We start from the raw sequence: 13,221 nt of genomic DNA, 5'->3' as shown, positions 1-13,221 counted from the left end.
TCTTTTTCATTAACTGGTTTCTAATCCTTATTATATACGTCCATTAGATATAACGCTGAATGTTACTTTTGCTTGTGTAATTATTAATGAATTGTAAATATAATTAATTGGACTTGACGTAGCTGGTCCACTTGACCCATGAATTTCAAACTTTCTTTTAAAGATACTCAATTATCAACGATATTCTTGCATTGTTAATAATCGAGTAATTACTAGACTGCGGATCTTTACGCAAAATAAAATCTTCGCGAACGTGCCTACAAAAATTGAACCTAAATAGGGATCTATTTTATTCCGAACATATTATAACATGAACTTCACTTTCAATCTTTTTTATATTCTTGCATAATGTTTTACATTTTGTAATTTCTTGCACATTCGAATTTCCTATAAATGCATAAAGATCCGCAGTTTAGTAATTACATTAATAAATTCAAATGTCCCTCCCTCTATCAATTTCAAAAATATGCCAATATATTTTATTGCATTGCAGCATATGTATTTCACTGTAATCTTGCAGTTATAAGCTACGCAAGAACATCCTAGATGACCCAGTAATTACATTAACAAATTAAAATGCACCTCCCTTCACTATTTTCAAAGGTATGTTAATAGATTAAAGTCGAACATACACCGGAACAGTTGGCAGGTTTAGCGTTAATAAAATATATCGAAGGAATAGTTCTCATTAACATTATCTAATACAGGCGCGTATTAACTAAAATATTTCTCTAACAGCTCAGTCATAAATACTTACAATCCTTTTTTTCTGTACAGCTACAATGATCTTTTACATCAACTTACCTACAACAAATAAAAAAAACATTTTTATTAGCGATGGTAATATTGTTAGACAGTGAAATTAAAGCAAGAACAAGGAAGATATTTCTTAAACATATATGCGAAAAATTTGCAATTAAAATTCGCAATCGAGAAAAGTACTACGAAATCTATGTTTCTTAATGTCTCTACGGACCATTTTAATTCTGAATTATATTTGGACGCCCACAGCACTTTGGGGAAAGTGCGCGTGTTCCAACTACGTTTCCCTGCTGTCGTAGACTTACTTCTAGCGTTGAAAGAAGGGTTGACAGCGAAGCAAGAGGGATTTGCAGGTGCGTGTATCGTCGAGGGACACGTATGGGCTTTCATTAGCCACCGGAAATTAAGCGAGAACCGCCGGAGCCAACTTTCACCACCCCTGCAAACGTTCCCAAAACCATCGAGATAGAGGGTGTCGAATGTCGCGCACCCCGAGGGGTCAAATCCCAAAAATTGAGTCACATCAATGACAGAAAGATGTTTCTGACGGGGGAATATTCTTGGTATTGACGTTGCTATTTTCTCCCCTTCTCTATTGTCTCGGCAGTGGTTTTACTCGTTTGGCATTTGCTTGTTTCTCATACTCTAGGGTTCGGTGCATAATATTGGGTATTCGAAAAAGTTCGTGGCGTTTCTCAATCATTTGCATGATTTCATCGCATCGTTCTGTGATTGGTCGACCACAGCGTGATGCATCTTTGACATCAAAATTTTGATAGAGCATTTTGTCCGTAAAAACCACAAATTTGTTCACAAGCCTGCGTAGCATTCTCGCCTTGATCGAGCGACAAATCGCCACGAACTTTTTCGAATAACCCATGAATTTTCTGATTTACACAAGATAATTATTCATTTTATGGATTCTTTTCACTTTAGGAAAGCACCCTAATTAACCCTTTGCACTCGAAGTCATTTTGTCACGGAATGTGCCAAGAGCAGAGCTAGAATGTAGCATAAAGAAACATGTAATTTATTGTAATGCTACTTTGATTTATTTGTTTGTGCTACTTGAATGGAAACCTTCAAGGAAGTGTACGCCTTTGAAAATGTTGCGCTCTAGAGAATCTACCTTATCTGATCTCTACCTGACCGTACACCTCCGTTTACACCATACATCTTCTTTTTTTTTTAATGCCACCACGAGCTCAATTTTTGTTCGTTTAATCTTTTCGGCGCTCTTCGCGAGTATACTCGCTAGTTTATAAATAAAGTTTTGCTTTCATAGACGTGTGTTTATTATTATAGATATATGCTTGAATAAATATTAAGCTAAATGAGTCATTTTAAATTCTATTGAATGAATTTTAAAAACCGACGAATGCTCCGCACGATTATACTCGCCGCCACTGAAAGTATTGCGCACCGACAATGCATTCGCGCTCACGCAAATTGCGCGGCGAAAAGGTTAAATGTCCAATGATACACAAAGATAGTTCGAAACTGTTAGATAGCCTAATCACCATAGCAGATTTAACACTTTGCCGGCCGCAGACTCTTCGCATCGTCTTTACGCTGCCGCTGGCGAGATTCACACAGGTTCTACTGCTCGCCAACGGTGTGATTTACGCAATTGTTCGCTACATAAGTAGTTGCAATATAATTATTATTAAAGAAGGCATTAAGATAACTGTTACACTATTTTTATTCCATAGTCTTATACTTTCAATTAGTCCTAAAACATTTTATTACAAAATTTAACTCCTACAATTCATAGTTCTCTTTCGTATGATAAATTTCAAAACATTTTCCTACATGCAGAGGAACGTATCGTTCTCTGATAACAGATCAGCATATATTTCCTCATCGTAGACCATTTTGAAGGAGATTTTAAAACTTGTATTGAATCTAACGTAAGCTTCCGATATTTGAAGGCAGCGAAAGACAGTCTCAGACTAACAAAACAAGAGTTCGCTAAACAAATTTTAATAAAAAAAGATCTGGTAAATTGGAAGGGGAGAACAGTTGAAACCAGTGTTCTCTGATCGTCAAATGTTGCTTTGCAATAATATGTCTACCTATGCAAACGTAGACATGAAGCATCATCGTTGGCGAAAATAAGTCACGCGTACGTGACATCGGCCGATAACGGTTGGCAAAGAAAAGTCACGCGTGACAACGGCTGGCAAAGAGTTACATAAAGCGCATAAGATAGTATGAGGGCAGCAATAGTAGAAATCATGCCATCTGTGCGCAAATTAGAGTATTTACTGGCGTTTTCCTTCTTCTTCTTCAGTTTCTATTTTTTAGTACATATTTAACGTCGCATCAACCTTTGGTTATTAGCGACAGTTTCTTATGAGGTTTTCTCCAATGTCAGATGTTGGTCCATATATGTGCATCTTTAAGTAGCTGGATTATTTTGTTTAAGTTTTCTTTTGTGCTCCACGCTTCCTTTAAACTACTGGGTAGTTCGTATTGTATGCGAAACGGTTCCGTATTTCTACAGGTAAATGTGTGGTTATGTGTTCTATTGTTAGAATCTCGTTTCCGTTTCTTTTGTTTTGCGCATTGTGTATGTAAGATCTCTCTGTACGACGAACCCCGTGGCAAAAGTTTAAATATATATTTTTTGGAAACCGCTGAGTATTTGACTAATCGCTAGTGCAATGTAAACTCTGATAGAAACCAATTCATCCCACGGTTTCTTAACAAAGAATTTCTGAAAATATCACTCGCTTCAGTGTCGCGGCCCCTTAAGCGTTACAAGGATACGACAAATCACCGGCTCGACCGAGATCGTTTCTGGGGCGAAACACGGCGGTTCTAATTCACTTTCCCGCCCGAGCTGGACGATGTTTGCGCCCGAAGAGAGAAAATTGGCCAGCCGTTACGATTCCTCCTTTCGCTCGAAGGAAATCGCAGGAGGGTGTGGAACGATTGCGCGCGAAGGGCGATGGGTAATTTCGGCCAGACACCAACGACGAGACTAATCTTTGGGGCAAGCCGAAGGTCCAACCAGTTCGGCACCGCAGGCACACTGTACGTGCAAAATCGAAAATGTTGATCGATCTCGCGTCCCCGTATAGCGCGTGTACACGTCTAACCGGGACCCAGCCACGTTTTAAACCCCCGGCCGATTACGCTGGTCACGTGTAGTGTCCGGTGATACGAAAGCCGCATACAAAAGTTTTTCACCCCTTTCTCTGCGACTGCTCCCATCCACTCGGACGTTTCTCGTTCTCCGGCTCTGCCTCCTGTGCACGTTCCCATCGTGTTCGTGGGCCACTCTACATCTACCTGGGCATTCCCTTGCACTCACGCTCCCGCCAGTCCCTTCGCCTCGCTTCCGTACAACGCCGTCGTTCGCGGTTCGTTCGTGACGATGGCAGCTGTCTCCCATCGCACCGAAAAACAAGGAAAACCCTGGCGAGCATCAGGACGGGCACGTACGTGGTATCGTCTTCGCAAACAATACTTTAAAGAGAAGAAATACTTGACTCGTCCATAACACCGACCCTTTCTTCCGCCTGTTCTGCCTTTCTCGTGTTCCGTTCCGTAATTCGTCTTGCCGAGGAATGTTCGACGGTATGCGAGCACAGGATGAACCAAATAATGCATTCGCGGCGGATTCGATGAAAAATACACCGACATCGCTCGATTAACACGTTGACTGCGACGTTCGAATTCGTGGTTGCTACCACGCGGCGGAAGGAACGGAAGGAACGGCGGGTAGCAACAATACAGGTTGAGAAGCAAGACGGCGGAAAACACACTTTTCCTTTTCCAAGACTGAAACGGCCAAGAAGGTAAACAGACGGACTAATGATGAGCCCATATAGCAAGTTTCAAGTCGAAACATCGAAAATTCAAGGGTGGGGAGCGTTCTAAAAGGAAGAAAGGATGAAACGCACCCCGTGCGTCCGCCGCCGCTGTGGCGAGAATTACAGAACGCACACCGTGCGTCCTCCGCAGTCAACGTGTTAATTACTCTTTATGTTTGTTCGGCCACAAAAATATTCCTTGGATTTTATTCAACAATTCTAATCTAGTTGTTTTCGGTGAATTCGTTCGACTAGTTGGGTATTTTTCAATTAATGCCAGTAGGAATAAGGAAAGTCTACGTTTTTCGGCGCGCACCGATGCGGATTAACGGAAATACATGGTTTGAAACGGGTTATGATTTTAGTTTTAAGATTTCGAATCGGCAATGCTTTCCTTCCATTATGTAATTAATGTATGTGAATGAGAGAGGTCGCTTACGCGAGCTCCCGGCTTCCGGTGTCTTAGCGGAATGAGAAAGGTGTGTTTTTCTGCGTGATGAGTTTTTCAAAAACTTAAGATACTTTGTTTATATTATGACGCCTGTGAGTATCTAAAGGAAAGTTTATTTTGGAATTTTCATATTCGATACATACATGTACCTTGGAACTGAATTCCTTGTTTAATATTCTGTCTATGTCTAAAATCTTAAAAAAAAAATACTCCATATATTTTAAGAAAACGGAATTTTTTTTTTTATCGAAGCTTTAAAATATCAAAAGAAAGATTTATTCGCTTTACATGTTGTTGACGATGTATAGGAAGAGTTAAGATTTGTTAACATGAGTGAAACTATACATTAATATTACAGTTTTTCAAGAAGGATAGAACACAAGTACATGCTGCAAAGTTTGACTTAGCAATCAGTACAGACATATTGATGGGTAAATATAATTTAAGTTTGCAGAGTTGTTGTAACAGTTTGACTCTTTGCCTTTCGAACAGTGGGCACTGCTAAACGATGTGTTATAATGGTCAGCTCTACAACGGTTCATCGTTACAATTAATTCGGGTGAGAGATTCCGATGCCAGAACCATGGACAGTTATTATCAGACTGCGGATCTTTATGCATTTATAGGAAATTTGAATGTGCAAGAAAGTACAAAGTGCAAACAATGTGTTATATAAAAGATTGAAAGTAAAGTTCATGTTATAATATTTGCAGAATAAAATAAATTCCTATTTAAGTTCAATGTTTGTAGGCGTGTTCACGAAGATTTTATTTTGCATAAAGATCCGCAGTCTAGTTATTATCTTTATAAAAATTTTGAAAATACTTTTTCCCTTTACTTAGACCAAGATCGATCAAAGTGGTTTTAGTGTCATTTAGCATATTAATCGTAAAAATCTCATGAAAATCTGTGAAGGGAATACGAACTGGATCAGGCATGGTGGCATTACACACCCGTGTGAAGCTGGCCCCACCTTTTTGAAAAACTCGAAATTTTCTTTTTGCATACGTTTGCTCATCGTTTGCTCATCGTTTGCTCACATTTGCTCAAGTGGAATTTTCGTTTGTCCCTCTTTAGTTCAAAAGATACAGGCGATTCAAATTTGACGAGTGTGAAGCTGGCCCCACCTAATTTGAATCGCGTATATCTGTTGAACTAAGGGGGGACAAACGAAAATTCCACTGGAGCAAACGTAAGCAAACGTATGCAAAAAGAAAATTTGGAGTTTTTCAAAAAGGTGGGGCCAGCTTCACACGGGTGCATTAGACACAGATTTGGCAGCCTCACCTACCTGATCGTTTTCAAGTATTCCAGAATGTGAAGGTATCCAATGGAATGCAATATGACCCGTGTTGTCTTTGTTTTGTAGGAAATTTAAATATTTCGTTTTAATTTTTGAGACATAGAGGTTTGAGACGAAAATAACGTCGACTTCCTGAGGAGCAGTGTCCGGAAATCTAGAAAGCCCTTACTAAGCGGCATCGCGCTCGCGACGTCTTTCTTAAATCCCTGGAAATATTCGACGGGTATAGAAGTTTTTTAATAGGCTTTCGGTTTCAAATGGATCGCCGTTGGAGACAGGAAAAATGTCCCCTAATGGACTCTCGAAAGAAATTATTCGTGATCAGCGGAATACGTTCGTTACGAGGACGTGAAACGAGCGTGAACGAAGATTGGAGGAGACAGACGAAAAAACGACATCGAAAATGAAGAGAGCGAGAGAGGGATAGAAAGAAAAAAAAGCGCTTGGAAAGCAGCACGTTCAGCAGCCGATGGTGCTACGAAATTACTGAAAATCCTCGTCGACTTCGAGCAACCTGATTTGTCCGTGTTAGTTCTACTCGTTCGTCAGCTTGCTCGTTTATTCGTGCGTTCGTCTCCGTCCCGGCCGTTCCTCCTCTATTCTTGCGCCCCTCGTAATTCATTATATTTCTCACGGTCCGTTATTCTGTTTCTGTCGATTCCCCTCTCTAGGTCTATCAGGCTTTACTTCATTAGAATCGTTGGTAGACCGTCCCGTTCTTTTTTTCAAACAACTCCTCCGACTCCTACATTAAATGCTCCCCGTTAATAGCTTCGCGAAGCTTACAGACAGCCGAATACGTTGGAGACCTTGATTGTGAACTCCAGTGGCCTGATGGTTCTCTCGTTAGGTGACATTTATCGACAAGTAATGACTTAGATGGCGGGGTGGTTTTAATTAAGGGGGGCAGACTGTAAAACCGTTTTTAAGAAAATTATATTCAAAATATGTTTATAAAGGAACCATAGGATGTGTCGTTTCGAAACTTGCGGTACGTTTCATTGGGCATACAGGCAAACGAAAACGTGTCTCAACACAGATGAGCTATGTAACAAAATCACAGGTGACAGGTTGACAAGTTGAGGGACACTGGGTGTATCTGAGATCTAACTATTTTTTTTTTAACTTGATACATATGTCTAGAAAAATTCGTAAACTTTTTACTGTAGCTGTGTTTTTAATAACTTTAACTGACCGATATATGTATAAACGATCAATAATTGTGAATTTGTAATTTCGTGACACCTGACGAGTGATGCTTTATGAATAATTTAGGTGTCGGAGCTACTTCGAAATAGATTTAAAACTATAGAGATATTCGCGATTATTTGTCGCGTTTACCTGTAATAATACTTCCAACAAATAATAAAAATTAAATTAAAATTCTACAGCCCCTTTGGGAAACCTTTCATGATAATCCACGACCATTATTCACATTTTATTGTAACGATGTGTACTTTCGATTAAAATAAAAAAAAATCGGATGTATTCCCCATTTACGATTTACTTAAAACTAAAATCCTGAAGCCCATTTTGGGAAACCCTTCGTGATATTCACGATTATCTACCGCGGTTTAACTGTAATAATACTTTCATAAAAAATACAAAAATTGGATATATCCCATCCCATTTATTATTTATTTAAAACTAAAATCCTGAAGCCCCTTTTCGGGAAACCTTGAATGATATCTTTTGTGATATCCACGGCCATCTTTCACATTTTATTGTAATAATGTGTACGTTCAATTAAAATATAAAAAAAAATTGGGTATATTTCATTGCATTTACGATTCATTTAAAACTGAAATGTTAAAGCCTCTTTCGGAAAATCCTTTATGATATTCACGCGTGCGTTCGATGATCCATTTATCGTTGGAATCTATTACTTTTGCCGTGGCACCACCCCTGCCCTTTTCAGATATTCCACCCCCTCTTTATCTACATCCACCTCTCCCTCAACCCCCGCCTGTAACCGTCCTTTTTCGTTGCGATTCCCGGAGACCGATCTTTTTCCGCCAAATCAACCCGGCAAATTGGAGCTTGCAAATGATCCGCCTTAAAGATTCCGCTAATTGTGCGGAGGAAAGGAGCAAACTGAGGAGCGTTTCAGCAAGGGAACCTTATCGCTAAACTAATTGCGACGGCTAAAGAACGAGGAGTGAGAAACAGAGGGAATGAAATGGACGACGAGCCGAAGAAACGTTGATAACCCCGCGTTACAGAAGTTTCGGGACGGTTCGTGCCTTTTTCATTCGAGCGAAGGCAATCACTTGCGAGATGTGGATAGGAAATAATGGGGCTTGTACGACAGCTAAAGAAATGGCGAATTATGGGTCGAGAGCCGTCCTATTGAATTTTATACTCGTGGAAGCTATGTTAATTGATACATAGTTTTTGCATATTGAAATTAAATTAATTTCAAATAAACGTTTACTTAGTATAAATGTAATGTGTACGTAGGTATATGCAAGTAGTTAGAAGTACCTCACGCACGCAACGTGTAGCAAAAATGAACATTGCATGGAAAAATAAATAATTTTAAATGACGGAAAATTCCTGTTTCTGAGGAAACAGTGTAGATTCATGATATCGGGAGTAAAAAATTATGTGTAAGCATTGTAGTATTTATACCTTTTTCTAAAAAATAGAAAAGTTTTATCGTTGCCAAAAATTAAGCAAAAGTAGCTTGGAAATAACCAAATTTCCTTTTTCTACCGTTTGTTGACATTACAGAAAACAAATTACCATATTTGCTATCTACACTTAAAAAAATGAAAAAATGAAATTTTAATGAATTTTAATGAATTTTAATGAAAAAAAAATCACTTTTTTTTTTAAATTAAAATTTAAACGAGTCCAAACAGTTCTCTGCAATCAGAGTTTAATTTGGAGCACTGGAAGTGGTATAAAAGAATTCCGATTGCACAGAACCGTTCAGAACTAACCCTTTGTGCTCGGGTGGCGCCTCTAGGGCGACATATGTAATTTAAAAGTGATTTTGTGAACGTACAATTTCAAATTCACTTACATCAGAATACAGCTAATTATTAATTGAAATCATAATACATCAAGTCATGAACGTTCGTAGATATCTCTCTTCGAAGTAGAGTTTTTGGTTTCACAGAAATTTATTTTAAAAATGGACTGGATTTGATTCTATAGAAAAATGTTTCAAGCGCAAAGGGTTAAAAAATAAAGGTGTCTTTTTTTTTCATTTTTTGATGTTCCGAGCCCTTTAACACAGAAAAAAGTAAATCTAAAGGAATCAAATAAGCAACGAAATGCGAGTTACTCTATCGCAAGTAAGCCCACTCGACGGTATCCATACCGCACGAGGACGAAGAACGTAGCCGCGTCGAAAGGGTTAAGAAGGGCTGGGGCGAACCAAAGCGTGGCTTCGCCCCGCAGCTGCAGGAAGAAGGTCGAGGGTTGCGCGCGGTAAAAAGGGGAAGATCTCATCTTCGGAATCGCGAGCTTAATCGGTTTAATTAACGAAGAGCAGCGAGGCGGTGTTGGCGAGTGACCGAGGCAACCGAGGGACTGGACAGCGCCGCGGCGCGCAAATTTAAGCTCAGCAGAAATTCTGCCCCAATTACCGATCAGTAATTGGACGCCGCCAGGCGTATCGCTCCCGCGAACGAGTTCCCTGCGATTATCGAATCTTCGATCGGCGCGTTTCGAATGTCCATTGGGCCTTTTCGTTCCTCCCCGTTCGGATCGCCTCTTTGTTTTCATACAACGGACGTCGACCGACTTTCGCCTCGAATTTCAAGTGGATCCTCCTAGGAGATCGTACTTGACCGACGCGCCGTAAATTGAATGTCCCGACGCGCTGTTTGCCCTCACCGCGTGGAAAACGCGGACAATGCTCGGTGCCGTGTGGTATCAGAAGACTGTCACGAACGGAAGGGTAATTATTAATGGGGGGGAAAATCACATCGGGAAGCCAAATATTAAATGTTCTCGTGATTTTCTTTTTAAGATTGAAAATCTTTTTATTATCAAACAGTCGAAATTCATGTCCCATTATATAGTGAAAAATGCTTTGAGGAGATGAAATTGGTGGGTAGTAACAGAATAAATATGTCCCGTTGTATAGCTTGAAAAGTGGAGGGAGAATATGATGAACATAGAGAAGGACAGCCAATAAAGAAGAGGAACGATGCGAAAACACCAGAGTTGCATTAGCATTGTCTCACCGAGATATCTGATCTCGGATCATGTCACACTACTCGGCAGTCGAACTCCTGGACCCCTCAGGGGTATATCCCCAATAGTGGGGATGGTTTCTGTGCATTTGTCGTAGAGAAATTTTGTGCATTTAAGAGGGTATCCTGAATTAGGAGGTCTAAAAAATGCGGTTTTTCGTGAATTTTTTTACGATGGAAAAAAATAATTAATTCTATCGAACTTTTTATCCTATTTTCATACATATCTGAGTGGTCTGTACAAATTTTTTCAACAAGAAATATTCAAATTGAATCGACTGCGAAGCAAATTTGTAGAGCACCTCACAATTAAAACCTCCTATTGACGGGAAAGATGCAGGTCGTAATTTTGGTTTGATACGAAAAAACCAAAAGAAATTTTTATTTTCATACATTTTTCTTCTATGTGAACTAAGAAAATTCGTACAAAACAAATTTTAAACAACTTTTTTTTATCAAGTTAAAGCGATTTTTTTCACTCAAAGATCTTGTTCTTTTTTTCAAACTTGCAGTAATTTTACATTTCACCATTTTTGCGGGTTTTTCTTAGTTCGCGTAGAAGAAAAATGTATAAAAATTTCTTTTGGTTCTTTTGTGTCAAACCAAAATCACGACCTGCATCTTTCCCGCCGATAGGAGGTTTTAATTGTGAGGTGTCCTACAAATGTGCGTCACAGTCCACTCAATTTGAATATTTCTTGTTGAACAAATTTGTACAGACTATTGAAATATGTATGAAAATATGAGAAAAAGTTCGATAGAATTAATTATTTTTTTCCATCCTAAAAAAATTCACGAAACATAGCTTTTTTTTAGACTTCCTAGTTCAGGATACTTCCTTAAGAAGACTTTCTCCTTAGGCGTCTTCTGAGAAAAAAAAATATGTCCCGTCGTGGGAAATGATTAACACGTTGCTCGCCACGTCACCCAGAAATGGCTGACAGGTTTTTCCATTAAGAATTAATTTCGAAGGTTAGACAATAATGAAAATAAATCTGGACAGGATTCGTGGATTTGACGACGTTAAAAAATTAAATACTACGTCAGATGTTAAATTATCTAAACTTTAATAGTCTCGAGACAAGATTTTAACTTTATACAAATTTTCAGGAGTTTCAGCTTGGCAGCCTACGTGTTAAGCATGATTCAGCAAGTGGCGATTTGCGATCAATTAGTAGTGAGATATCCTGTCACTTGCTTTTCAATCTCTCCAACTATTGCGCGTGCGCGGAGTCTGTAAATGTTTTTCTACAGAAATACAATTTTTGTTCCGTAACAGAAGTACAAGCTTTGTTCCATAACGTAAACAATATTTTTATGTCTTACATATAGTTGACCGCGTAGTTTAATACGTCAACAAGTATCCTCGATTAGGATTTATGGAGCACGGTAGTATTTGGGGTACGCAACAACGCAGGAATTTAATTTTCGTCCTCGGCCCGTCGAACGTGTAGCTAGATGATTGGATAAGCCAAGGAACTATTTCGCTCGGAGGTCAGATGGAACGAATAATAAACTACAAGCGAAAGTTATTTTCCGTGAGCGAGATCGCGGAAAGGGAACTCGCGATAAACGGTTATCGGGGTGTAATTCAATTACTGGATCTTCACGGTGCCCGGAGCGCCATTGTTCAATTTTGTTCCTTCCCTTCCCGGATCGTTGTCGGGATAGGAACTGATTCGTTATCACCCTTCGATCCGGCCAGACACAATGGTGTTAAATAAGAGATAACCAAGCAGATATCATCCCGCCTCTCTTGACTTCGCAAACGGCGGGGACAAGTTCGTTAATGTAGAGCGCGCCGCGTCCGCTGGCTCGTTAATTATCCAATTACACATTGAATTTTAGCTTCAACCCTGCGTGTCTCTGGCGTGCGATGAACGGGGAATGTAGTTAATGCTGATGATCGTGCGTTGCAATATAATATTCAATCTTTGTGCAAGATCCTTTTAACTATTTTATGGTTAATGCGATGGGGACCGTCCTCGACATAGGGTTAGTTGCACTTATAGTATTTGCATTGCACTCTGTCGATGGCGTCACGTCACCATAGTGCAGAAAAATCGACTTATTCCGCACAATTTTTGTGAGTTTTTGGACCGAACTACTTTATGTAACACTAAACCTACCACGACCATTGAAATGACCATTTTCAAACTTTTCTGCACAGTTATTATTATGTACAATGTGTAAATTGTATACAACTGTTTCGTGCATTATTTAATTTAGCACTACGTAAAATATTTTTCAACAAGGTGTCTTGATTATCCTTCGGGACATAGGCAACACATATTCCACTATGGTTTTTACTAGAAACCAGTAGGCACCTAAAAATTAATTTTAAATTTGTGGTTTGCAGTAACAGCCATAGTTGCCTCGAAAGGGTCGATAAAGTAGAAATAGGTACAAATGAAACATCGGTAGGTATCGTGAAAGGGCCAATATTACTCCTCTCAATGGCAATAATATTCGTATCATCTGCATTGTCACTTTAACCATTCTGGTGCTCTGCGCGAGTGTACTCGTCAAATTATTTTGTTCTTGTCGTACTCAAGACGACTTAAATCGCATGAGCTTTTTAAATAGGAAAGTACTCAAGACGAGTTAACTCATCAACTCATCAACTCATCAACTCATCAACTCACCAACTCACCAACTCATCAACTCATCAACTCA

General features: G+C 39.3%; 1 protein-coding gene across 1 annotated transcript in view; it reads right to left on the bottom strand.

Annotated features, from left to right (window-relative positions):
• Positions 1–657: 657 nt before the first annotated feature.
• Positions 658–13,221, bottom strand: part of LOC128894434 (uncharacterized) — a 220,632-nt gene continuing 208,068 nt past the window's right edge. Inside the window, exon 4 of the transcript XR_008461540.1 lies at positions 658–804. The gene's annotated coding sequence lies outside the window, so the exon portion shown is untranslated. The remainder of the gene's footprint in view (positions 805–13,221) is intronic.

This window comes from Hylaeus anthracinus, unplaced genomic scaffold (genome assembly GCF_026225885.1).
Source record: "Hylaeus anthracinus isolate JK02 unplaced genomic scaffold, UHH_iyHylAnth1.0_haploid 3, whole genome shotgun sequence".
In the NCBI taxonomy this organism is placed as follows: Eukaryota; Metazoa; Arthropoda; class Insecta; order Hymenoptera; family Colletidae; genus Hylaeus; species Hylaeus anthracinus.
This window is presented reverse-complemented; position numbering and strand designations above follow the sequence as displayed.